This window comes from Pongo abelii, chromosome X, assembly GCF_028885655.2.
Source record: "Pongo abelii isolate AG06213 chromosome X, NHGRI_mPonAbe1-v2.0_pri, whole genome shotgun sequence".
NCBI lineage: Eukaryota > Metazoa > Chordata > Mammalia > Primates > Hominidae > Pongo > Pongo abelii.
Genome location: NC_072008.2, coordinates 40,402,966 through 40,429,342, shown reverse-complemented (window position 1 = coordinate 40,429,342; position 26,377 = coordinate 40,402,966). Strand labels below are relative to the sequence as shown.

General features: G+C 54.8%; 1 protein-coding gene across 17 annotated transcripts in view; it reads left to right on the top strand.

Annotated features, from left to right (window-relative positions):
* Positions 1–26,377, top strand: part of BCOR (BCL6 corepressor) — a 127,552-nt gene that overhangs the window by 13,497 nt on the left and 87,678 nt on the right. For 2 of the 17 annotated variants that reach the window (XM_063721382.1, XM_063721374.1), the window contains exon 1: positions 17,117–17,293. The exons of 5 other annotated variants lie outside the window; for them this stretch is intronic. The gene's annotated coding sequence lies outside the window, so the exon portion shown is untranslated. Of the gene's footprint in view, positions 1–17,102; positions 17,294–17,595; positions 18,241–26,377 lie in introns of those variants that run through there. 10 more of the 17 variants (XM_063721376.1, XM_024240833.3, XM_063721372.1 and 7 more) reach the window with 8 other exon arrangements.

Below are 26,377 nucleotides of genomic sequence, written 5' to 3'. Positions count from 1 at the left end.
CAGGTGATCTGCCTGCCTCGGCCTCCCAAAGTGCTGGGATTACAGGCGTGAGCCACCGTGCCTGGCCCGCTGCATCACCTTTTCTAATCCACCCTTGAAGTCTATATTCATTGGTTGTGATTGTGGTCACAAACCCACCCAGATTCAAGGGGAAGGGACAGAGACCCTACTTCTCACTTGGGAGGAGTGTCAAAGAACTTGTGGCCATGGTGGGGTGGGGGTGGGGGGTGGGAAGGTGGTGGGGGAAGCCATACCAGGCACCTTTGAGAGCTAAGCTTAATTAGCAGTGGCTCTAAACAGACTAGTCTACATTGTAATAGGGGTTTCTACCCTCAAGAGGCCTCATAAATTATATGGGGGGCAGGGGGACTCAGAGGGCTAAAATTAGGCCAGGGTAAAAGAAATAGAGCCTATAAAGCAAATATGGATTTTAGGAAAAATAGAAAATATATCGAGACAGCTGTCTCTATGATCTTGTACAATGTGGGAAGGACTGAGGGAGAACTGAGTGGTGGGATCAGATGGGTTTTAGGCTCTTCTGCATTGAAAGGGAAGCAGGTAAAAGATTAGCATTCTATCTGCCGCCATCGTTAGCCTACTGTCTTGGGGAAGATCTAGTAACCCTTCATCGCTCCCAACAACATTATTTTCACTATTGCCTTATAAGTCACCTCCCCCTCTACCACCAGTGTACAGCTATCTTTATATGGTACAAAGCTAGGAATGTAGTCAATGCATTTCCTGTAGTGTGTATGGAAAAAAAATTAATACTTACTATTTGTGCCCTCCCTGAGGTGTGGTTTTAAATATCCAGCATGGATAGTGTTGTGACTGAAAGGGCCTGGGTACATCTCTAGGGTCCCAGGTTCCCATTATCCTTGTCTCTAACCCCTGAATGGAGAGTTTGACTTCTAATTTCATGCTAGGGGTTTCATGGGCAACATAATTGTATTTGCCTCTGCCTTTGATCTGCTATTTGATCTGCTATTTTATTGTGGTTCGACTAGGAGACACAGATAGAAACGTGGTGGAAAACATGATTTTGTTTTGCTTGGGAATTGGCAGTTATTATTTTCTGTGGCTCCCTTAACATGACACATCTTCCCTAAATCCAAAATCTAATCATTTTCCCATTTTTGAAAATCCAAAAGGCATGTGTACCCTCTAGCCTGCTTTCCTCTTCCCTCCTGAAGATTTCATTTTCAGCAAGACTTTGGGGGCATGACATTCAGATTTTAGATCTCAATGCAGATTGGAGCCCCGAATTAGTGTAATACACCTGGGTGAACTCTACCACACCTGCCCCTTTCCTGACCTCACTGCGGCTTCCCAGGATGTATCTGGTTCACCCTAGCCTCCCTTGAGGTGATTTTGGGTCTGCAGGGCCAACTCCTATCCTGGGACCCAAACAAAGAAACCCAGATTCAGCAGGTGGGTCAGAACTAAGCGACATTCAGGGGATGGCCCTTGAAATAAGCTGGCTTCTCAGGCAGGGTCACTGTATTACATTGTACAGTTTGTGTACTGCACCAAAGTCCTCAGCCAAAACACAGAGTAGGCTACTGGCAGCTCTGTTCTCAGGGCAAAGGAGAAAGAGATGATGTCTCTGATCCAGAAGAAAAGAGAAGGTGACACAGGACAGATAGAGGTCAAAAGGGTTTCTTGGGAGCACACTGGATCAGCCTAAGACTGGACCAAGCCAGTGTTGACCCAGCATGTTAGCGCAGTAGGCCTATATACACCCTCTTTGTTTTGTTACCTCTCATCTGCAGGCACTGGTTCATAAGTTATTGGGTCCCTCCTAGGCCTTATTTGGAGTGTGGGTGGGAGAAGGACAGGAGTGTCACCCTACTTATGTGTCTTGTTTAGCCAGCAAGGTGGGATTTGTTTCTTGGGCAGAGGGAGTTTCTTTGGTTTATGAATATGAAGATTTTAAGGCATATTGTTCACTGCAGACCGTTATGTACTTGGTGTAGGTGTTTGAGTGCAAGACCCTAACAGGGCTAGGCGCGGTGGCTCATGCCTATAATCCCAGCACTTTGGGAGGCCGAGGCAGGCGGATCACGAGGTCAGGAGATCCAGACCATTCAGGCTAACACGGTGAAACCCCGTCTCTACTAAAAATACAAAAGATTAGCCGGGCGTGATGGCAGGCACCTGTAGTCCCAGCTACCCCGGAGGCTGGGGCAGGAGAATGGCGTGAACCCAGGAGGCGGAGCTTGCAGTGAGCCCAGATTGCACCACTGCACTCTCCAGCCTGGGCGACAGAGCCAGACTCCGTCTCCAAAAAAAAAAAAAAAAAAAAAGTGGAGAATTGGCCTGGCTTGCTGGCTCACACCTGTAATCCCAGCACTTTGGGAGGCCGAGGCGGGCGGATCACGAGGTCAGGGGTTTGAGACTAGCCTGACCAACGTGGTGAAACCCCTTCTCTACTAAAAATACAAAAATTAGCCGGGCATGGTGGCGCTAATCCCAGCTACTCAGGAGGCTGAGGCAGGAGAATCGCTTGAACCTGGCAGGCGGAGGTTGCAGTGAGCCAAGATCGCGCCACTTCACTCCAGCCTGGGTGACAGAGTGAGACGACGTCTCAAAAAACCCCAAAAAACAAAAAAACAAAAATTAGCCGGGCATGGTGGCATGAACCTGTAGTCCCAGCTACTCTGGAGGCTGAGGTGGGAGAATCGCTCCAGCCCGAGAGCGAGAGGTCAAGGCTGCAGTGAGCCCAGATCGCACCACTGCACTTCGACCTGGGCAACAGAGACAGATCCTGTCTCAAAAAAAAAAAAAAAAAGGCCGAGTTCGGTGGCTCACACCTGTAATCCCAACACTTTGGGAGGCCGAGGTGGGCGCAGATTGCCTGAGCTCAGGAGTTCGCTACCAGCCTGGGCAACATGGTGAAACCCCGTCTCTACTAAAATACAAAAAAAAAAAAAAAAATTAGCCAGGCGTGGCGGAGTGCGCCTGTAGTCCCAGCTACTGAGGAGGCTGAGGCAGGAGAATTGTTTGAACCTGGGAGGTGGAGGTTGCAGTAGGCCGAGATTGTGCCACTGCACTCCAGCCTGGGCGAGAGAGCGAGACACCATCTTAAAAAAAAAAAAGTAGAGGATCATCTGAAGAAAGAAATTCCAATCAAAATTAAACAACTCCAAAAGGGAACTTTTCTAGTGTCAGTAATGGGCTGGTTGAGGAGGTCTTTGGGAGCCTTCTTTTTATTGATTGCCTGATTTTTTTTTTTTTTTTTTTGAGACAGGGTCTCGCTTTGTCACGCCACTGCACTCCAGCCCAGCCTGGGTGACAAAGTGAGACTACATCTCAAAGAAAAACAAAAAAGTAATCCGGCCGGGTGTGGTGGCTCATGCTCGTAATCCCAGCATTCTGGGAGGCCGAGGCGGGCAGATCACGAGGTCAGGAGATGGAGACCATCCTGGCTAACACAGTGAAACCCCGTCTCTACTAAAAAAAAAATACATAAAATTAGCCGGGCGTAATGGCGGGCGCCTGTAGTCCCAGCTACTCGGGAGGCTGAGGCAGGAGAATGGCGTGAACCCGGGAGGCGGAGCTTGCAGTGAGCCGAGATCGCGCCACTGCACTCCAGCACTCCAGCCTGGGCGACAGAGCCAGACTCTGTCTCAAAAAAAACAAAAAAAACCAAAAAGAGTAATCCATGTCAACCATCTGATGGTGGAGGGGGATTTCAGATCTCTGTACCATACTTTCCCTTCTCCATTCTTACCATAGCACTAGAGCACAATGCCTTACTAAATTCATATCCAGTGTTACTTTGTAACCACATATATATCATTCATTGCTGAGCCAAATAAGCTTCAGTGATTGCAGTTCCTTTCTTGTAAGATTTTTTTTTTCCTGGAGTTAATAATTGCCTCATTTTTATATTTGCCTAATTTTCTTTGACCTATGACTACTTTTCCCATACTTTCCAACCTCTGTACAATTAATCTCAGGACAATTTTCTGCATGTCCAAATCTTGAAGAGCATCTGCAAATGGGCTGATCTTTTTTTGCTTTGTGTTTCTTTTTTTAATCCCTATTTTATTTAAATCTGAAAACTTTTTCAAAAAGTTTCCAATCTTCCATTTAGTTTTATTTTCTAAAACTTTTGGCCGGGCGCGGCGGCTCACGCCTGTAATCCCAGCAATTTGGGAGGCCGAGGCGGGTGGATCACGAGGTCAGGAGATCGAGACCATCCTGGCTAACACGGTGAGACCCCGTCTCTACTAAAAATACAAAAAAAAATTAGCCGGGCGCGGTGGCAGGCGCCTGTAGTCCCAGCTATTCGGGAGGCTGAGGCAGGAAAATGGCGTGAACCTGGGAGCCAGAGCTTGCAGTGAGCGGAGATCGCGCCAGTGCACTCCAACCTGGGCGACAGAGCGAGACTCTGTCTCAAAAAAAAAAGCACCAAAAACCAAAAAACAAACAAAAAAACACTTTTATGAAATGCGGTGGGAGTTTTTACTGATTTCAAATGGGGTATTGTGTTTTGGTGGAAAATTGTGTCTCCCACCCAGCTAATGTCAAGAGCTGATAAATTAATCCAGAGTTTCTGATATTTGATATTTTGCTTAGTTGAAATAAACTTTCATCATTTTTCCTAAACAACCTTTCAGAAGTAATGACTGTTAGCCCCGAGAACCGTGGAAATATTCAGTATTAGTAAATCTTTACCCTCCCCTCCCCCCCGAACTGATTCTACATTTTTAGAAATAAACATTATTTTTAAAATAATTCGCCTTTACCCAGGCCATTTACTGCAAGATTCATGCCCTTTATTTACGTTCACCTCACGGTGCCTTTTATTTGTGTTCAGTCATTTACAAGTCTGCCTTTCCAACTAGATTGTAAATTACTTGAGGGGGCCAAAGGTGTCTTTTAAAAATTCACTTCTGTACTTTTGGATCCCCCTAGGTCCTAACACAGCGCCTCGTCCTTAGCAAGCTCTCCATAAATGCATGTTAAATTCAAAAAGTGGACAAATAAAGTTCCAGTCTTCTCCAATCAGGAGCCCTAAATCGTGGTAACTCTCAAATCCTCTCTGGTCCCAAGAGCGCCCTGTGAACGGTGGGTAGGCCTCGCCCCCCACCCCCAGCTGCCTCCGCAGGTTGCCTCTGGGGACAGAGTTCTGGGGTGCGCGGGAGAGGCGATAACACGTTGATCATCGTGGGAGTCCGGGAACCAGAGGTCGTTTCTCAGGATTAAGATCCGCTCCAGCGTTTCAAGGAGGGGCGACACTACAGGCCACGCTTTCACCAGGGACGGCCGCCCCATCATCCCCGACCTGGGGTCAGCGTGGCCCGCAGCGGGGAGGGGGGCCTCGGGAGGGAGCGCCCCCCGGCAGCGCGGGCCCAGCCTGCGGCTCCGCAGTCCTACCGCCGGGGGCAGCGCCGCCTGCGCAGCGGGGCCAAGATGGCGGCCGGCGCGCAGCCGCCGGCGTCCGGGGGAGAGGCGGCGGCAGCCCGGTGTCAGCCGGGGCGCGCGCTGTGTCCCCGGGCACGAAGCCGCTCCTCCTTTACCCACGGGGACCCCGAGGGCCGGTCCTGCCACTTCGTCCTGACAGGCCCCCTGCCCGGAGCCCTACCTGGACGGGCCCCGGCTGGGATCGGGACGGCCAGGAGGATGGCCGCCTGGCTAGACATGGTGGACAGGGGACGAGCGGGGACCACTGGGTGCCAGCCCCACACCCAAGCCATTTCTTCCAGCCCTGCGACACCTCTGGTGCGCAATTCGACGATATTAGTAACCGCAGGTAGGGCTTCAGGCCCCGTAAAGACACAGGGCTCAAAGCTCTTGAAATCAGGAATGTCTTGGAAAATCTGCTACTTCTGGTTGTGAAATACACGGTATTCTCTAGTAAAGGCAGTAAAGGCTACAGAATATGTGCGGTTCCTCACATTTGCTGTGACATCGGTATGCGCGCAGTGTAGGCTGCCTGCCTCCTAGGACACTCCAAAATCTGAGGTCCAATTTACCAGAAATGGCATTGATGAATGCGGTGCATTCTGAGTGATCTCCCGCTGGGCTCAGATTGGGAGGTCAGAAGGGCCCCAAAGGGAGCAGCTGATGCAGGTAGAATCACAATGGTAGAAACAGAGAAGTACCCAGAAACGCTTCCCCATTACCCTTTGTAAACTGGGTTGACACCTCCCACTGGTTCAAGGTTCCATCCAAAGTTTGCATGTTGTTTATCAGCTCAGCTTGAGAGGCAGAATGTGAACTTTTTGGTTTTGTTTTGGTGAAATAGTCTTTCTGCATAACATTTGCGCCGGCTTGTTATTCTTATGGAAAACACTTCCTCCACCTACCCTGGGCAGCAGCCACACCAGCCTTTACTTCCTTCTGCAGGCCCTCTTTTAATTACCTCTCTCTTGCTCCAGTTTAGGCAGCCCCCGGCACTTTGTTCAAGTACAGCAATAAACCCAAGACTGGGCCTAATCCTCTGTGGTCCTGACCTTCCCCACAGCGGGCCTGGAGTCTGGAGGGCCTTCCTGCTCCCCTGATTAGGGCCAAGGACGCAGCTTGATGTGTTTTGTGTTTTGTCCCCTCTGCACACTTGGTACTTTTCAGAGTGCTTCACTAAAAAATCAGATACAAGAAAAAGTTCAAAGCAGCCCTTTGGAGCCAGGCCTCCGTGAGCTGGGGTCACCCCACCAAGCCAACCATTCGACTTCTAAACTGTAGCCAGGGCCAATGGGTTACCACTGATCTTTTGCACACCGAATTCCTCTCCTAGTGTTAGCTCAGGTGGCCAGGGAACCTCAGCTGCACCCACCTCCTGCCCGGTCCAGTCCCGATGCCCCTCCCGGGAGGCGCGGTAACCTTAAACGGCACGACAGGCGGCTGGCCGAGCTGGTTCGGTGACGACTCCCTGGAGACAGCGACTTCGAGCACCAGGCCCCATCTGCAGCGCAGCTGAACGAGTTAAGCTGCCCCAGGCGTGAGCGTACCAGGCTGAGGCCTGGACAGGAGAGAACCGGCGGGGGGCCCCGGGCCGCCTCAGCCCTAGGATTTCCAAGTTGCAGGGGGAAAGGTGAACCTGATTCTCCCCTCCCGAAGGGCTGCGTGGGGGGCTCAGAAGACCCCTGTCAGGGGTTGGGGAGGCGCCTCGAAGCGGAGCCCAGAGTGAGGCTACTGAAAGGGGGTCTGGGGGTAGGCCGTGCGCCCTCGAGGCCACCTGGTCAGTAAAGACGCTTCTGTGCTGTACAAGCAAGACAGCAGTTGTAGCACCCGACCCTCGGGCTCTAGCGGCCCACGGTGCAGGCGGGCAGGGGAAGAGTGGCTCTGCGCGCAGCCCCGGGTGCCCTAAGGTCACCTCCTCATCCCCTGCCGCTGCTGTGCCGCCCCAGCCCTCCCCCCGCCCCGAAAAAACCCGGCCGCGCGGGCCAGAACCTAAGCTGCACGGGCTCCGGACCCCGGCTCGCCAGGCTCAGCCCAGTCGGACCCCGCCTCGGCTTCACAAAGGCCACGTGCGGCCAGGGCCGACAAGGAACGGCCACGACTCTCAGATCTTTAATTACGCTAGGAGTCCCTACCCTTCCCCCCAACCCATCGCCGGCTTCCAGCCCTTTAATCAATTTCACGATATTAAATATTAATTTCCTGCCAGCCACGGTTTCTCGGAGGAGGGGGAGGGGATGGGCAGGGCAGCTCCGAGGCTGGAATGGCTTTGCAGGGTGTGACCACGATAGCAGGGCGCGGAGGACGCGCGGACTCCTAAGTGACCTGTGCCCGGAACTCGGAGCCACTGGGTTTTCGCTCTGCAGCTGGGGAACTTGGAGAGTTATGAGCGCCTGGGTGCAGGCCTCCAGGAGGGGCAGCGAGGTGCGCGGAGAGTCCGGGTGTGCTGGGCGACCGCCTCCTGCTCCGCGCGCCCCCCCTCCCCACCCCAGCCGCGAGTCAGCCTCACGCGGGCCCGCGGCGCGCTGCGATGATGGATCGCGCCTGCCGGGGGTGATTTGGTGTTGATCGCACATTATCACTGGCAGGTTGGACTGGTTGCTGATGGACGACTTCTAGCGGCGGCGGCAGCAGCGTCTTCAGACACCGCGCTGGGACTCGCTCGCTCGGCGAGGGTCTTTCCCCCCCAAACACCCCCTCCCTACTTCCAGGCGCCAAGAGGGCCTGGGAGTCCGAGTGGGGTCTCCTCGCGCCCAAGGCCGCCCGCTCCCGTCTGGGTCCGGGTGTGGGCTGTTGGCTGGATGAGGAGAGAAGCCAGGACGCCTCTCCCACTTCCTCCCACTCCTCCTTCCCTTGCCGCCTGCTCCCCACCCCCTTCCTGCTTCCCCACCGAAACCTGGAGGCCCTGGGTCACTCCGCGGGTGATATCCACGCCGCCTGACCCTGGCCGCGGGGGTACGGACTCCTCCGCTGCGCAGCCCCCGACCCTCTCCCCCGGTCGCAGCAGCCGCGACACTGCGGTGCGCCCCTTCTCGCCTCTTTTTCTAAAGTGCCTGCAGATACAAAAGCGGTTTCGTAATGCCTTCCGTCTGCGAGAGCCGGAGGACCTTGGCTGACCTTTCGGAAACTGATTGCAACTGCCTGTTAACAGCCCGTACTGACCGCACTGAGCGGAGCGGAGGACAATCATTTAAGTGACAGACGGCGAGGTGGCCCCGGCTCAGTCGGGCGGCCTGGTTAAACCCGCCCCGCCCCTCCCCCGACCCCCTCCCCTCCCGCAGCTACTCCCCCAGCCCCGGGCGCACTGCGGGCCGCGGCGGGCGCTCGGGCAGGCGGAGAGGACGCGCGCGCGCGTGCGTGTGTGTGCGCGCGTGTCCACGATTACCGGCCGACGGGTTAACCCTTTGCCGAGCAGCCGGTCCCTTTGAGGCCGGGCGCTGCCGGATTAATCTGCCATCTGCAAAAGAGGAATAAAAGGGCCGTCTCCGCCGACTTTCCCTAATGGGTAAACTGTACCCTCTTAGCGTGACCCACGCTGCGTCCCTGCTGCTGCCAGGGAAAGATCCGGACCCTTGGCTCTTCTGCCGCGGCCCTGGGTCCCCTCCCTGCACTCCCCTTCCTCTGCACAGACACACAAGGAACAGCACGAGGGGTCCAAAGTCTCCCAGGGGCTCGCGGTGCAGTGGGCGTGGGTGTTCCCGGTGTTTTCTATTTTGGAAACTGGAGAAAGGTGGAGTGGGGGGGACGTAGCGAAAAGCCGAGGTGGGGGAGGGGAGGCTGGTGACAGGGCACCTCGGGCTTCGCTCGCTCCCTCTCTCGGGAGAGATCGCCAGCTGCTCTCCAACAGGCAGCGCCCTGAAATCTATTTAAAGAGAGGGAAAGGGGAGGAGAACAAAGGGGGAGGAGGGGGACGGCGAGCGGAGCCTGGGCGAGAGCGAGCGAGCAGGGAGGATCCGCCGCTCCGCGGGCACATCAAGCGCTCACATCTGTACACTCCGCGATCGATGGGGAGAATGGATAATATTTGTCAGCTGCAGACCTTTCTCTTCCCGGTTCCTGGGGAGGGGAGGGGGCGAGGAGGGGGAGGGGCGGGCAGGCCAGGCGAGAGAGGCCGCCTCAAGGACAGCGCGCTTCCCGCTGCAGCCACACGGAAACCCAGAGCCATGAAAGCCGGGGGATTTTTCTCTTATTATCATTATTAATTATTTTTTATTATTCCACAGCAGCCAGCGAACGCTCGGTGGCGCCCCTCCCCCGCCGCCTCCCTTTGTTGATTCTCAGCTGCGAGCGCGGCGGGCCCGAGCCGCCGCCGCCGCCACCGCCGTAGAGCACGATCTGCTCTTGCACCCTCGGTCGCAGCTGCGGCCCAGGAAGCCGGGGCTGCGTCCCCGCCCCCTGCCCCCCACGGCGCGGCAGCCCTCGCACCCCCTCCTCGCCTCCCGCCACGAGGCCAGCCCTGCCTCTCCACTGCCTCTCGCTGCGGCTCCGAGTCCCCAACGCAGAGCAGAGGCACTGGCTGCTGCGGCCCCGAGCCTCCGGCCGCGCGGGGGCCTTTGCCACCCCCTAACCCCCGCAGCTGCACTCTGATACCGCCGTCCTCACACATGGTCTTCATTTTGCACACTAGCGGCGTGCTTCCTCTCAGCTCCTCTCCTCGGGGCTTTTCGGAGCGAGGAGGGAGGTTTAGAGGAAGTTAGAAACCCAGCGAGCCCAGGGGAAAGGGGGAAAACCCTCGCTCTTAGTCTCAGCTTCCGAGGCAGAGGGAGCGCCCCGCGGGGGGTGGGGAAGAGCCTGGGTGCCCTCCCCTACCTTGGATGCGGTAAAGGCTAAGTAAGGGGTGGCGGTCGGAGGAGCGACAGATTTGCTTTTGCTCATCCACTTGCCTGCTCAGACCAGCCTGGGTATCACTGACCCGGCACCCTCGGAACGGCAGAACCCGGATGGGAGCAGATCCGCCAAGCGGTCATCAAACAAGACCAAAGACATTTCGGCTGTCCCCCACCCTCGGGCCTCGGGCGAGGGTGGGGGTGCCCCCTGGGTCTTTGCTTCCCCGCGCACCCCCAGGTTGGAAGGCCAAAGCCGACGCCTCACAGACCCGGGGTCCGGGTCCCCTCTCTAGAGCGGAGGTGTGCAGAAAGCTCTAGTGCGAGTTTACTTGCGGCCTGGCTACCCCCTCCCCCCGCCGCTGTCCTGCGATTCCGGGCCAGCCTGCGGCGGCGTCCCCGACTGCTCCGCGGTCCTGGGCAGGGCAGGAAGCTGGCACGGCCGCCGGCTGGGCAGGCGCCACTTGGCCGGGCAGGCTGCTCGCTGGAACTCGCGCGGCACCTTCGCGCCGAGTCGGGTTCCTGGGTCTCCAGCCCGGTCACCCTGAGCGGTTTTACCCCCCACTTTGACCATCGGCCTCCCGCGGAAGTCTCCCTGTCTCCCTCCCGCCCTCTCGGCTTTTTCCTTCCTCATTCTGTCTCGGGAGCTCCCTAATGCAGTCAACCGCCCTTCCCGAGATTCAAAAAGAAGTTTTGTGTTTCCCCGGGGGCAGCCGCCTAATGCTTCCCTTGTTTTCCGGAACAAAGCAGACATTCAGTGAGGAGGGGGCAGGCGCTGACTCCTTCCCCTCCCCGCAGCACCCCGCACTCCTGCAGATTCAGAACGCTGGCTCCGGGGCCCGGGTGGCCTGGGGGTGGGGTGGGGACCCCCTTCCCCTAGGCTTGGTCACAAAAGCCTCGCCCGGTAGCCGGAGAGAAAGCGGCGTGGTGTTTGGGTGAGGTTCCCAGCCCGGGCGGGGAGGGCGTGCACGCGGCTGTTTACAGTGTGCCTGTGCTGCTGGAAGCTCACCCGCCGCCGCTTGACAGCGTGGGGCACCCGCTGGCTGCCAGCTCAGAGGAGATGCGCAGCGGCGAGCCCTCCGGCACTCCACTCGAGGCCTCCGCAGCGCCAGGGCCAGGGCGCGCTGGGAAGCTCCAGGTCTCCAACCCCGAGTTCCTTCAGCCCACATACCCCTCCCCGTAACAATGGCCTGGATCGGATAGTATATCAAAGGGACGGGGTGGGGAGGGGTGAAGAGCGCACAAGGGGCGCTCAGGGCTGTCGAAGCGCCTGGGTTCTGAGCATATCCCCGCCGCCGCCTGTCCCCTTGCAGGACTAAATTCCCCGGCCCGAGTGGGCGAAAGACAAATACTCTAGTGACTTGGAGGTGTTTCTCCCTCCAGATACCCCCCTGCAACCCCACCAACCCCTACCCACCCTGCCCAGTGGACTTCTCTCCACCCCACCCCGTGGGGACCGCTGCACTAGCTGTGCCCACGAGCGCCAGGCCTTCTCCTCGGCGCAGCGCTGCCTTAGATCCCTCTCCACCTCTTCCCCTCTCCTGAGCCTGTGGCCGGCCCCTGGCGCCTCCAGCGCGGCCTGAAATTTGATCCCACGTCGAAAGGACAGTGTGTAAACACCAGGCGCGCTCCGAGAGCCCACGGGAGGGGCCGAGCGAGGGCCGCCAGGGCAGCTCGAGGCCCCGCGCCCCCGCCTGCCTGCTCGCCCGGGGCACGATCGGCGGGGCCGCCGTCTCGCTCTCTGCCTCCCCAGTTGGCTCAGCTAATTGGAGCCGCCGCCGCCGCCACCGCTGCGGCCTCTTGTTGAATTTTCTAGATCGCAACCGTTCAGTCGTGGCTGCCTGCCGCTCCCCTCCCCCTCCCACAGCTGTTATCTCTGCCGGCAACTTGGTGGTGGTGGGGACCCGTCCCCCCGCTGACCCTGGCCTCAGGCTCCGAGTTCACCCCAGCAGTTCCAGGGGGTGTTTTTCTTCGAGACGTAGGAAGGGAGGTAAAGCCTCATCGGAACTATGAGGCTTCGTGCCAGAATCCAAGGCTCGGGTACTAGCCAGAGGATCCTCCCGGCAGAAAGCCATGGTCCTCCCTGTCTTACACCAGGAGGTAGTGACAGTCCCGGAGGGAGGGGCTCCAGGAACAACTCTGCTGGCGACTTCTGTTCATTCCAGGAAAACATTACAGAAGGGTGAGGTGATGGGAGGCAGAAAGATCCCCCCTCCCTCCTGCTTGCCCCAATCCCTGTTCCCACTTGGGCATTTGGGACTTGGTGTGTAGGTTCCTTCTGCAGCAGAGCTCACCTGCGCCTTGGGCCTAATCCACCCACATGCCACAAGGATGCTTTTCCTCTTGGTTTGGAGTACCTGGTGGGTCCAGGGGGGGACGTGCCACACTTAGTGGGTTCTGGAGGTACAACTCCCCCATGCTGGGTCAGTTCTATGCTTGTACCAGGAGGCCCTCCTGGGCCTTGGTCCTTCCCAGCCATCCCCAGCCTTAGCCTCCTTTTCCCTTGGCCGGCTGTCTCATGCCCTAGCCACACATCTATGTTAGCTGCAAAAGGTCCTGCCTGTATGGATCTGTAAGAGGCCCAGAGCTCGGCCCCATGGTTGAGGTGGGAAGACGTGAAGCAGTTTGCTAGTGCAGGAATCATGAAGATATTGTTGATGATGCCAGAGCAGTTCCTGGTCTCCAGCATTGCCTTAGAACGGCTTTTCCTCGCAGTAGAACTTTCGCTAGTGGGTTTCACAGGCTCAGGGCCCAATCTTGTGAAAGTAGCTACACTCCCCAGCCCGGAAACACATAAATACACATAGGCAAACTCCCAGTAGGCTGGGTGTAGGAACCACCACCGAGGGGATCTGCAGCAGCCAGAGAATGTCTGCTTTTCCTGTGATGGTTCTGAGAAGGGCGCCTGTTCCCTCCCTTTGATGGTTCTCTGACAACTGTTAGGGAACAGAGTGGAGGCCACAGGCTCATTAACTGTCATTTTCCACCTCTTTCCTCCGCTTCTAACTTTTACCCAAATTACTACTTTGGAGTTTTCCTGAGGTGTTCTCTCCATCTATTTATAACTAGAGCAAGATTTCCAACTCAATCCTTATTGATTTAAACTATGATAAAAATGAATCCATAAAATTATTATTATAATTTGGTGTCTAAGATGACATTTCAGTAGGTCAAGTTCACACAGTTTTTGGCATCTAAAATCCCCCAGGCCCTTCCAATCAGATAACCTAAGTGTGTTTCCCACTGTCAGTTTCTCTTCCCTTTCCGTAATGGAAAAAAACTGAATCCTCTCAAAGATGTTTATTCTCCTTCACTCCTACCCCATCAGTCTATGAGAACCTTGTTTCTGTTTAGGGTAAGGTATATTTCTATGTTTTGATAAAGAAGAGAGTAATGTGTGTTCCTCTTCAGGCCTGAAAAGATAATTATGCATCTTGGGAGCTTGCTCTTCTCCTGGCTGTTTAACGGACAATCTGGATTCTGGCTCTGGAGCAGGAATGCTTCGATGTCCCAGCCTCCTTCTCGTCCCCTTTCCTCTGTCACCACTCAGCCATCACCAGGCCTTTAGGCGGGTCACACGGCCTGAGGATTTCTGTTCTGAAGGCTCAGAGTGCCTCAGAAGACTGCAACTCAGAGCCTGGTATCATGCATTCACATTTCTTTTACTGTGCAAAGCATATTCGGAGCCATTGGGATTCCTGTTCCATCTCTCTGAGAGCTTATGCCAAGAGCTCCCCATGGGGCCTATGGTGATGGATGTCATGAGGCCCAGGAAGGAGCCATCATGGTGGGAAGAGTTGAGAGCCTGCATGTAAGACTCAGACTCGAACCAAACCAAAGTGCAAATAACAAGGAAAAAAAGCAACTCCGCACCCCTGGCTGGTACGCTGCTTGGAAACAAACGTACCTCCCCACCCTCCCATCTCAAAGCTAGTAGAGCCTAGGGGCATACCATTCCTTTGGCTTCCCTTTAGCTCGACTTGGGAATGGCGCAGTTAAGCATATCAGGAAGCTGAGATGCATCCACTACTCCTCACTTCCCCTGGCGCTGGGCTCAGCTTGGCTGAACTTGCCGTTCCTGTCTTTTTAGAAGAGCTGGTTGTGTTCCCGAAGCAGGATCGCACTGTGCCGCCTCCCCAGGGGTCCCCAGCTATTGATTTTTAATATCCGTATTCAATATTGTGTATTAAACATTGAATCCATGCACAAGAGGATGTGATGCAAATCACCAGCCGTGCCTGAGACTTTAATAGTTGTTTTATTGCCCGGAAACCACAGTTGGACGCAAGGCATCCTGCAGCCGAGGCTGGGGGTGGGGATGACAGGCTGAGTAGAGAGCTGAGCGGAGCGAAGCAGAGGATACGAGATCTCTGAAATCCGCACTGCTGAAGGCACAGCCAGGCACTAACAGCTCCCCCCAGGCAGGCTAGTCGGGGGCCGGCTCCAGGCTGTTGTGGAAAGAGCAGGGGCTGTTGTGTGAGACCCGGGCAGAGGAAGAGGTGTGGGGCTGTGTTCTTCCTTCCTGGACTTCCCTAACTGGACTGTGCATTCCTGTCCGGCAGTCCTTCCCCTCCACGCAGATGCTCACCCAGAAACACATACACAACGATGGAACAGGAAAGTTAACTTTGGGGCAGGAAACCCCAGGCCTCGGGCCTCTTCCACCACTCTTCGCGCCGTGACCTTAGCACAGACCTCTCTCAACCCGCTGGGCCCCATTTCCCTCCTTTGCCAATGGGGGTGATGCTATCTGTCCTACTTCCCTCACAGCGCTGGTGGTGAGGCTGCTGCGGCACATGAGATAATATTCGGGGAAAAGGCTTTTGTAAATTGTCAGGCCCCACGTAGGCAGGCTGAGGGATTAGTGCTGGCTTTCCCTTTATACTCCCTCTCTCCTGCAGGCTGTGTCTCCTGGCTGCCTTCTTTCTCAGACATGGGCCCCCTCCCCCATGAAGGGCCCTCTCTTCTGTTTCCTCGGCCACCTCTGCTTGATCTCCCAGGCTTCCTGCTCTGCCTGGACTCTGCATTCAGGCTAGGCAATCCGGTTTGGAGAAGGCCCAGCAGGGAGAAAGGAAGGGTGAGAACGACTGAGTGTGTGGTGGGGGTGGGTGCAGCAAGTGTGTTCAAAGCCAACAGCCTCGGGAGGGAGGAGAAGCACACTCGGTAGCTGCGGCCCTGGGTTGCGCAGCCCACGGGGGTGGGGCCGTGGGTGGGGGGCGTTGATCCGCCCCGTGTGCGGACAAGCGGGAGAAGGGTTGAGGGGAACCTGAGTCTAGGAGTGTCTTCACGTTACACTGTTGCTAGTTATGGGAAGTCCAGCTTGAATCCCGATTGCTGGAAGGCTAGGGTGTGGGCAGTGCCTTCAGGGTAATGCAATTGGGAAGGCCAAATGGAAATGTGGTGGAAAGTGGCAGCCCTCCAGCGCCGCCAAGTCAGATAAAAAGTTGCCCGAGGCCCTGACAGTGGAGGCACCAGCTCTCTGATGGCCTTGTAGACGCCCTGAGAACATTCCGAGCTCCTCAAACCCGCTACCTTTGTCCTGGGCTCAGGGAGGGGGCGGAAACCAGAGGGGCCCGGATTCTTGAAGACCTCCCCTGGGGACCCCACTGTCTGCTGGAAAGGCCTCAGCCGACTGTAGGCCCAAGCCCTACAGAGACCAGCTCTGGCAGGAGGTCATGCCAAGAGTCTGTGTCCGCGTCCTTAGGCGTGAGAATGGGGCTATGCCAGGCTGGGCCTGGCTGCGCACGCCTCCGCTTCCGGACTCGGGCGGCTGCTGCTGCCTGCGTTTTCGGGTCTTCGGCCGAGCCTCCCTGGCTCTCTACTCCCGCTTTGTCTTGCTGCCAGCTTCTAGCCTGTCCTCGCCAGTCTCCTAGGTCGGCGGGTCGCGCTCTGCCTCTCCGAGTGCGTCTTCGCGCACATGTGGCGGTCTTCCTGCAACCTGGGTCAGCTCGGCCTCTTCCCGCGGGGTACTTGGCTTTGCCTTTGGATTGCAGCGAGTGTCCACTTCTTGCGCTCCCCTCCTCCCCACCTCGCCTTAGGCAGACGCATCCCGGGCTTGGCGATCCCCCAAACAGAAATATCCCCGGGTTTCTGGTTTAGCTCCACCAAAACAAACTCAAGAGGGATTGGGGTATCCTTCACTGCGTTTCCCGCTTCTCTCAGCCCTCGGCCGAAACTGGAGGGTTTTTTTGTTTCGTTTTGTTTTAATGAGACCTACTTTGCAGAGTTGAGGGGGAACATTTCTGCGGCAGACTTCGAGGTCTGTGGCGCTCTCCCAACTTTCAAGACTGTAAGCCGCCAAGAAAGAATTTGGGTACATGATTTTGCCGCTGATGTGGGCTGGGACGAGGGTGTCCAGAGTGCACGTGCATGTGCGGATCGCAGGGACTCTCGGTGGATTAGCCGCCAAAAGCTTGGGAGCGCCGCGTATGGACGCTAGGGCTGGGGGCCAGCGGGGACCTACAAACACCCCAGGCGGCGGAGCAGGTGAAGGAACCGTTCCGAGCCCGCCCCCTCCTCCCGGGCCCGCACGCCGCCGGCCTTTGCGGCGGAAACACGGTGCAACTCCTTGAAAGAAAACTTGCCGCCAGGGGCTAGGGGCGCGAAGAAAGGAGGGGGCTGACAGCGGTGTCTGCGTCGGGGAGGCCAGGAAGGCTTGTGTCAAATTTCAGCCCCCAATGACACTCGGTGGCGAGGTGCCAAGGCCCTGGGAACGGCGGCGGGGGTTCTGGGTGAGAGTGACCGCGCCGCGGGGCCCAACTTGCGAACCCCGAGGCGCCCGCAAGGCCGAGGGAGGCCGCGGGGGCGGGCGCGGCGGGCGGGGAGGGGGCGCTCCTAGAGCCTCCTGAGCGGAGCCGACGCAGGCATCTTCCGCAATCCATTCATGCACTGAAGCGCGTGCAGAGCTGCTGATCGCTGCCATTGTTACTCGCGGGCGGTGTGGGAGCTGAGCCTCCACTCTGGCGAGAGATAAATGGCCTCTGACAGCCCCTCCTCGCCAAGAGAGCTCCTCGGATTTCACCGCGCGGCGGCTCTCAGGTCTGTGCCTCGCTCGCTTCCCGGTGAGAATCTTTAAATCAGCCTCTCGGCCCTCCCTCCTCCCGGACACTGTCCCCCGCCCGCTCAGGCCCCGGCAGGGCCCCGGGCGCGCTGTGTGCAGTCTCGGGGGCCTCTCCCCACCTGGGGGTTAAATAGAGTGGGGGCGCAGGGTGGACCTCAGGGCCGTGGGGGGAGGCACCGGGCTCCCCAGCCCCGGCTCCGCGCCTCCGCGGGAGCGGAGCCCCGCGCCCCGCCTCCGCGCCCACGAGATGGATCAGGCTACCGTGCGGAGAGCGGGCTGTAAATATTTAAAAAGTCTCTCGCGCGCCGGCAGTAATGGCTTTCGCAGTCGGAATGTGTGCTAGGGGAAGAGGAAGGGCGACGTGTACTGTGTTGCAGGGTGGGAAATTGTTCCTACGCTTCCCCTTAGGTCCGGGGTGGGCTGCATGTTCAGGCTTCCCGATTTCCCGCCCTCCGCCTCTCCGCCGCCGCGTCCCACGATAGCATCGAGAACGCCAGTCGACAGGGAACTTGAGCATAGCCGGGCAACAGAGGCCCGGTCGAGGTGACCTCGGAGCCACCCTCCCCACCGGGGTCTCCAAAGCTCGTGGGTTGCGAGTGGTCCCAGACCCCTAATCCGGGTCCGCTTCTCGCTGCTGCACAGGGGAGGGCGGGAAACGCACAGATTGGAGCCCCTTGAGTTTGGGTGGTCGTAAAAGCCTGGGCCGGGGTTTCTGCAGAGGGGGCCTGGACCCTGTTTGTGCCTTTGCTACCCTCCCCAGCCGCTCTTAAACCTTGATCCGCTCTCCAGGAGACCCCCACCCCTATCTGAATCTGAAAGTAGCTTTGTGGCTGCTGGGACCGAAACGTGGGAGGAGGCAGCACGGAGAGTTTGGGGCGGGGAGGGGGTAGCCTCCAGGCTTAGTGGAGGTCACACGTGGACGTGAACGGGGACTCTTTTGCCTCTCTGGTGAGTGTGGGCCTGGGATCTTTAAGGCCAAGCCCTGCCGGATGGAAGAGGTGGGGGAGGGGGATTCAGCCTTCTCGGCTCGGCTGGGAGAGGCTTAATGGGCCCACCACAGGGTGTGTGCCGGGTGAGGTTGTCCCCTTTGCCAGCGGCCACTCCCTGGCGGGGCGGAGGAGCTGAGTTGCCCAGAGCTGGGGAGGGCCGGGCGCCGCGGGTTCGCGCGGAAGGTTCCAGGGGTGTGGGCCCAGGCCGGAGCTGTTCCCCTGCGCCCCCAGAGCCTGCGCCCCGCCGGCTCTGGGACCCGCCAAAGTGTGGGTGCTGGCGGCGTGTCAGGACGCGCCAAGCTGCTCTCCGCGTTCGAGCGTTGGGAGCTCCCGAATCCTGGCAGCTCCGTGCACTCCGCTTCCAGGGGCTTGTGTTGCGCCCTTCTCGCTTGTTTGTCTCGTGTGAGCCTCGTAAACCGCCCTGATTTATTACCCAGGCTAAATGCTTAATTTGTGAATATGAAACAGATTAAAAGGGGCGGGGGGAGGGGGGTTGAGGTCGGCATATTTTAGCAATCAGACCAAAGCAGCTCGGCAGATGTTTCAAATTTGTCGACATTTTCAGGCTCATGTGGAAAGCCAGCTAGAATGGTCAAGGGGTCCTTTCTTCTTCCTTCAACCTGAGAACTTGGCAGTGATCAAAAGGAGGTGATTAGTAGCTACAGAGAAAAAACACCAGCAGGCAAGGAGTTAACAGAGACTGAGCCGTTCACCTCCAGGATTGGGATTTGGCGGGGAGAGGGGGGTCACAAAGGCAAGAGGAATCCTGGTTAAACAGGCGCAAGTCCTGGAAGCCAACTCTGAAGAACAAAGTAGAGGGTTCGTTAAAAGTTAATTCAGTAAATAAACTTCATCGGTGATAAAACAAATAAGAAAGATGGAAACTCCAACTTAAAATAGCCAAAAGATAATAAAAATAAATCGCTTTTATGTGGCCTGAACATGTGCATGTGTCTTTGGTCAGGTCCCCGCAATGATCAACCTAACACAGGCCTCTCCCGAGTACCCTCTCCCTTTGAAGACCCCACATGTATAGCCAGTGTTTTTTGGCGTTTGTCATTTTGGGGCAACTTCACACATCAAAGGCGAGCACCGTTTTCTTTTCAGCTCCCTGGTTCCAGCCACCCAGTGAAGCAGATACAATTTCTATAAATTGGCCTTCTTCAGGTTTCGATTGATCATCACCATATGAGCTTATTGAAAGTCTAATGTCTTATTTCACTTTTTCTAAGGAGTGAGGAGGGGAACAGTTTATTGAAAGTCAGGCCACGTGAAGACTCTGGTGTTGTGCAATAGTAATTTCCATTAGCCTGGATTTATCAGCCTCCTGATACTGCCACGTGTCTCCTGCAGGTTCCTTGTACCACCTTCCCTCTCCCCCTCCAGGTCTCAGCATCTGTCTCCGTTAACAGGTAGAGTTCAAACCGGAGCCTTCCTATTGGTAAGGAGAAAATGGCTGATGACCAAAAATTAGGAAACAAAAGATTTGTTGTTGTTTCTCGGGACGGAGTCTTGCTCTCTTGCCCAGGCTGGAGTGCAATGGCCCGATCTCGACTCACTGCAACCTCTGCCTCCTGGGTTCAAGCGATTCTCCTGCGTCAGCCTCCCGAGTAGCTGGGATTACCAGGCACACGCCACCAGGCCCGGCTAATTTTTTGTATTTTTAGTAGAGACGGGGTTTCACCATGTTGGCCAGGCTGGTCTCAAACTCCTGACCTCGTGATCCGCCCGCCTCGGCCTCCCAAAGTGCTGGGATTACCGGCGTGAGCCACCACACCTGGCCAAAAGATGTGTTTTTTTAAACATATTTGTTATAACTCAAGAATCCCCTCTTTGGCCTTTGTTTCCTACTCCAAAGTTTTTTGTTCCCCTTTGGCCTCAATACCATCTTTCGTTTTATTAAAGTTGATTATGGTTCCTCTATCTTGTCCCCAGCCAGACAAAGGCTTAGGAAAAGTCAAAGGACGTGTTAATTATATGTTTCTTGTAAGCTGACTTTTCATTTCCCCCTAACACATTTAGTTGGCTTGGTGTTTAGTTTAACAATCAATTGTTACAAATATGCTGCTTAAAAATGCTGCTTTTATTAAAACAAATAAATGAATTCAAGATCTTTCTAATTTCAACTCGTGTGGGCTAGAAACAGAAGAGAAAACCGAAAGCAAGAGAGAGGGAAAGGCGGCAGGGAGGGGAGAGAAAGGAGACCAGGAAACACACACACACACACACACACACACACACACACACACACACACACACACACACACACACACACACACACACACGGAGACCAGGAAACACACACACACACACACACACACACACACACACACACACACACACGGAGACCAGGAAACACACACACACACACACACACACACACACACACACACACACACACACACACGGCGGCAGGGAGGGGAGAGAAAGGAGACCAGGAAACACACACAATTCCTCCTGCCATCCCTCCGGAAGCCGTGTTAAACTGGTCCATACAATTCCTCCTGCCATCCCTCCGGAAGCCGTGTTAAACTGGTCCATACAATTCCTCCTGCCATCCCTCCGGAAGCCGTGTTAAACTGGTCCATACAATTGTCCCTGGCTGCCCCCTGCAGCTCGCCAGTCCTTCTGGATTTTCCATCACTTGGCGCCTAAGGCAATCATTAGCTGAGAATGGACAACCTCCTCTACCTGCCGGCAGCTCAGCTCGTCATTTACCAGCCAGGGGAGGCTGGCCCCATTTGCTCAACCCGAGAGGGGTCCTTGGTTTTTGCCCCTGGGTGCATTGGTGCCTAATTAAGCTCTATCCAGGGCAACGTGCACTAAATATACGTAGGCTGAGAGGAAGCTGGGAGGAAAAAGCAGTCATTACCTAGGAAGAGAAAGTGAATCTTCGGAGAGAGAGGAGGAAGGACCCCTGCGATGGTGCTTTCTGTTTACGCTCAGCAGAGCCTTGGAGTGCATGTTCACTTGGGTGCTGAAATCAAGGAGAAATGGAAATCAGGGGAAAAAAATCCATAGCCCACACATACCTGAACAGGGCCTATGTCACCACAGAGCAGGAGGGAGGTCTGCTGTAGCTCCAAACAGACAGTGTTGGCTGCAGAAAAATGACTCAGGTGCCCTCGTGGCATTGGACTTACTGCTCATGTGCCACGGCCCCCTCACGCACAGGAGCTGGAGCTGTATAAGTGGCCGTGGGGACAGAAAGGAACAGATGTGTCAAGAGTCCAAGGACTAGGTTTGTGTTGTAAAGCCAAACAGACGGTGGAGGAGCAGGGGAGAACCTTCAGCTGAAGACTAAAGACCCTACTAGCACCTGGGCCCAGGCAGGATCGAAGTGACCCAACCTGAAGCTAAAATGACAGCCGGCAAAGAAGAATGTGTGCAGATGTCATACAAGAGCCACCAGGGCTTTAATTGAGCTTCGTTTAACCCAGTGGAGGAAATCAGTTGAGAGGGTGAAAACACTAGCTCAGGGTGACATGTTTGTGGCAAAAGAGATCAGAACCCAGAGCTCCTAGCTTCAGAAAACAGCCAGAGGAGGAAAGTGACTTCTGGTTAGAGAAAGATCCAGAGTGCTCTTGGTCACTGAAGAGGCCTGGTATTTTAGTCATTTGGCATTTATTAAGCACTTGCTGTGTGCAAAGCACTATGCTGGCATCAAAGGGGGCTACCAGCACTATGAGCCCTCAAAGGACTGAGCAGGGAAGACTCTCCCCTTTATATGTGCCTGGTGACAAAGGCCATGAAAGACAGTGGGTTAAGGGGCTGGGGAATGGGAGGAGGAAGCCAACCACTCTGGTTTCCACTTTTGAAGATAGCAGTTTACAGGTGGGCATCGAGGCCAGAGGGCAACCTGTAGCAATGGACCCCTCTATGGCCTCCCTGAGCCAAACCCTACCTGGCTAAGCACCTGCGCCTGTAAGATTGTCCTCCCAGTGGTGGGAGTGCGAGAGAGGCCATCTTCACTTCCCCTTCCTTGGAGGGCCTGACTTTGTTGCCCTAGGCAGGTCAGGAAACTTATTCTAATGCGAACGAAGGAGGCAACTTTTCTAGCTAGAAAAGCACATGCTACAGCTCTCTCTCTTGCCCTGAACAAGCAGAAGAGCACAGCTTATCCCCAAAAGCTCCTGGACAAATGTAGGCTCTCTGGGGGAGCTGGTAAGGGAATACTGCCTCCCTTAACAAAACAAACCTGAGAATCTCCAAGGTTTAGCACTGCACACGGCGTCTCCCAGCAGAGAAGGGGGCTGGCTTAAGTGCCCCATGCATTCCACCTGCCCCTTGGGGCGCTCTCAGTGTGATCACAGGTGCCCTTCCTCAAGCCATCTGGCCTGGGCCCAGCCTCTGCTCTTGGTTTCCCTAAGCAGAGGCGAAACACGCTGGAACCTTCAAAGCACATTCCTAAACACTAAGAGAGAGCTGTGGGGAAGTGAAAACAAAGAGGCCAAGGAGCGCTGGAGCAGTTCAGCTTCCAGAGTCTGTGGGCCAACAGGGCTGGCTCAAGTTCAGTCAGACTTACTGGCTCTGGGCCAACCAGAGCTGGCAGCGTGCCCTCTTCAGCCCACTGCTTAGGCCCCGTTGCCCCCCAAAAACCTGGGCACACCCCAGAGCAAGCCCAAGCCCCAGGAAGCCCTGCTGCCCCTTGGCAGCCCTCTCAGACCACCCCCTCCCCCTTCTGGTTGTGGGTTGCTAGTTCCAAGAGCCAGGGAATGGCTTCCAAAATCCCTTCACCCAGAGCTTCCCAAGAGTGAGTGGGTTGCCAATGGGTCAAGACGGGGATCCCCCAGCCCCTCAGAGTGAACCAGGGGTGACCCAATTCCTTGGCTGGCAGCTTCAGGCCATGTTGGGCAATTGTGGACACTCGGTCACTGTTTAACCTTGTGCAACAGAAAAATATCACATTTTGTGCTGAGAATCACTGCTCACTTGTCATAAGTGTGGCATCCATGCTCCAAGAGTTACCCACACATATGAATAGGAAGGATATTGGACCACATGGTCCTTCGTGGATGGTGAACACAGCATAGTCAGTGATTGAACTAGCATTCGTTCAAGCCTCTCTTGTCTGTCCTGCACTGTGCTTGTGGCTGTTGGGGTGGCTTGGGGAAACCCCTGGTTAACAAGACCCAGGCCCCTCCTTAGAGAACATAAAGTCTCCCCAAGAGAGATAAGCCCCATGGAGCTGAAAACTTCATTGTGCTTACACTAAAACCAGGAGAAAGAGCAATCCCTGGTATTACTCCTCAGGCATAGTGTTTTTTTTTTTTTTTTTTTTTAATGGGGTCTCCATCTATCTCTTGCTGAGGCTGTAGCGCAGTGAGGTGATCACAGCTCACTGCATCCTCGACCTCCCAGGCTCAGGTGCTTCTCCTGCCTCAGCCTCCCGAGTAGGTGGGACTACAGGCATGTGCCACCACACCTGGCTCATTTTTCTTTCTTTCTTTTTTTTTTTTTTGTAGAGACTGCGTCTCACCATGTTGCCCAGGCTGGTCTCGAACTCCTGGGCTCAAGTGATCCTCCCGCCTCGGCCTCCCAAAGTGCTGGGATTACAGCTGTGAGCCACTGCACCCCGCTTAGGTATATATATATATTTTAAGCCAAAGGGCTGATGGTGTGTTTCTGCCCACTTTACACATAAAGCTGGGAAACTAAAGACTCCCTCAAACTCCCAGCGGCTGACCTGCTGAATGGGACTTGGGAGCTGGGAATTCTGTGCTTTCTCTCCAAAGGGTCTGCCCAGGTGACATCAAGTTCATGGCAGATGTTAATGGGTAACACCTGCACTTGGCAGAAAAATTCTAAGGCTATAAAAGGATGTTTGGTGCCTCTCCCACCCGCATTTCTCAGTCACTCAGTTTGCCTCTCTGAAGGCAACCACTGCTCCCAGTTTATTGCTTACCCTTCCCAAGATAGTCTATAAAGGCTGATTTTTTTTTTTTTTTTTTTTTGAGACGGAGTCTCGCTCTGTCACCCAGGCTGGAGTGCAGTGGCACGATCCCACTCACCGCAATTTCTGCCTACCAGGTTCAAGCGATTCTCCTGCCTCAGCCTCCCGAGTAGCTGGCTCGTGCTACACATAGGTGTGTGCCACTACGCTGGGCTAATTTTTTGTATTTTTAGTAGAGACAGGGTTTCACCGTGTTAGCTAGGATGGTCTCTATCTCCTGACCTCGTGATCCACCCGCCTCAGCCTCCCAAAGTTCTGGGATTACAGGCGTGAGCCACTGCGCCTGGCCTATTAAGGCTGATTCTTTAAAAAAATAATAATAATAAATAAAAAATTTAAAAAATATATATATTTTTAAATTTTATTTTGAAAAAAAATCCCAAACCCACAGAAAACTTGAAAGAGCAGTACAATGAACACCCATATATGAAGGCAGGTTTTCAAAAGCATTATACTTATTCAACACGCCTACCCTTGGAAAGAATTCAAAACCCCTTCAAAGGTCTGAATTACTTTAACTTTATCTTAAACTGTTACTTAGGAGTACTTTTCCCTCGTGGACATGTTGCCTGCTTGTTCATCCCCCTCCTCCCAGCCCTCAGCACCTTATTAGTGTGCCTCGTGCATAGTGGGCATTTCCTAAAGCTTGCAGGATTAAATAGCGAAGACTATGTCGTAGTTAGTATGGGGGAGCCAGACTGCCTGGGTTCAAAACCTGGCTCTACGACTTGACCAGCTGTGTGACCTGAGGCAGTTACTCTCGCCACCTTACTTCCCCCATCTGTGAAATGGAGGGTAGTGATACAATATATTTAATGATATTGGGAGGATTAGTTGATGGACATAAAGCATGTAAAATAGTGCCTGGGCCAGACACGGTGACTCATGCCTGTAATCCCAGCCCTTTGGGAGGCCAAGGCGGGCAGATCACCTGAGGTAAGGAGTTCAACAGCAGCCTGACCAACATGGCGAAACCCCGTTTCTACTAAAAATACAAAAATTAGGCAGGCGTTGTGGCGGGTGCCTGTAACCCCAGCTACTCGGGAGGCTGAGGCAGGAGAATCGCTTGAACCCGCGAGGTGGAGGTTGCAATGAGCCGAGATCGTGCCACTATACTCCTGCCTGGGTGACAGAGCAAGATTCCATCTCAAAATAAATAAATAAATAAATAAATAAATTAATTAATTAATAAAATAGTGCCTGGCATCTAGAAAGTGCTTAATAGGTGTTAGGGACACTTGAGACTTAAACACACTTGGTATTAACTTTGCTTTGGTGATTGCATGTAAGTCATTTGGCCGAGTTGATGGCCTCTGAGTTTCCCTTGGTAACCATGAGAGAGACTCAAGAAAACCAGGAATGTGGCTTCATAGTCGTCCCTCGCCTGAGAGGATTGCCTATGCTCAGCACATAAGTAGCAGGGGCTTCATGTGACCAGTTTCCACTCATGGAGAGTTTCTAGCTGTGCTTATTAAAAAGATATTTGAGGCCGGGAGCGGTGGCTCATGCCTGTAATCCCAGCACTTTGGGAGGCCAAGGCGGGTGGATCACCTGAGGTTGGGAGTTCGAGATCAGCCTGACCAACATGGAGAAACCCCGTCTCTACTAAAAATACAAAATTAGCCGGGCATGATGGCACATGCCTGTAATCCCAGCTACTCGGGAGGCTAAGGCAGGAGAATCACTTGAACCCGGAAGCCAAGATAGTGTCATTGCACTCCAGCCTGGGCAATAAGAGTGAAACTCCGTCTTAAAAAAAAAAAAAAAAAGATATTTGAAGGGAAAGTTGCCCACCGTCCACTTCCCTTTTATAGCCCGGCTAGTTGCTGCCCTGCTAATAGAACCATCTTTGAAGAAAGAGCTAGCATTTGTTTTACCCATAGACCAGTAAGATCTTCTCTCTCAGGGTGAAGCTTAGGCTCACAAAAGCCTGAGATCAGAAAGTCAAGGGTTAGAGAGAGCAAGTAGGTGCAACCCCAGAAACCTCCACTGTCTGGCAAGCCAGAGAGAGTCTTGGGGCCCCCCAACAGACAAAGTTGTCTGGAATTTTCTTCACATAGGAAGTGTAGAATGGTAGATGTCTTAAGAGCCAGAGGCAAGAGAGGACTGGGGAAAGATAAAGGAATTTGTTTATTTTATTTTT